Consider the following 834-nt stretch of genomic DNA (forward strand, 5'->3'; position numbering starts at 1 on the left):
TCTAAGGACACAACTACCCAGTTATTAACCATTTGAGGCTCCCTCCCTGTTTCAGCGTGTGCCTGACGGTTAGTCCTGCTGAGGACACATTGTAACACATAAACAACATTAAACAACAATACATATTACTGTTGTTTGATATATGTAATGGATGTAAATGTTAAACAACAAAAGTGTTCACCTGCACAGTTTGTCTAAATCTTTTATAAATATTTTATTTACAACATTTCTCATAGAAAAGTCATTAACAAATGAACATTCAGATTAATCATTTTTATTATTTATTTAAACAACTATAACATGATAGTAACTGATTTCTATAACATAGCAAATACATACAGTACAGACAATTTATGTAAAAACGAATTATGAAAACAGTTATGTAATCACAAAAGACACAAAGCAAATGTGTTATTTCTAATGTTTCCCATACACACAAACACAGTGCCCTCTTTTATGGCATACCTGTACAATCTTTTGTAATTCAATACAACAGCCATGAGTTAAAACTTTGCAAAGTTTATTATGCTCAGTTCTGTTGACTTGTGGGATTGTTGAGTCTCTGTAGATAATATTATAAAGAGCACGATCTAGACCAGCTCTGTATGGAAAGTGTCAGCGCCCTGCTACAAATGATAACGGTTTGTTCTTTGTAAACGTGTTTTAAGTTGCTGCTGTTGTTAAGTAAGCTTCACTGATATGGAGAAAGTTGTATTTGTACTTTATTTGGGAAGGTACTAAAATTTCCCATGTTCCTAACGGTCTGTGAATGCCTCATGACGTTCCTTTTGTTTATTTGAGTAGACAGGTGTCAATCTGTCATTAGCCAATCCG

The sequence above is a fragment of the Larimichthys crocea genome, chromosome X (genome assembly GCF_000972845.2).
Source record: "Larimichthys crocea isolate SSNF chromosome X, L_crocea_2.0, whole genome shotgun sequence".
NCBI classification, from domain to species: Eukaryota; Metazoa; Chordata; class Actinopteri; family Sciaenidae; genus Larimichthys; species Larimichthys crocea.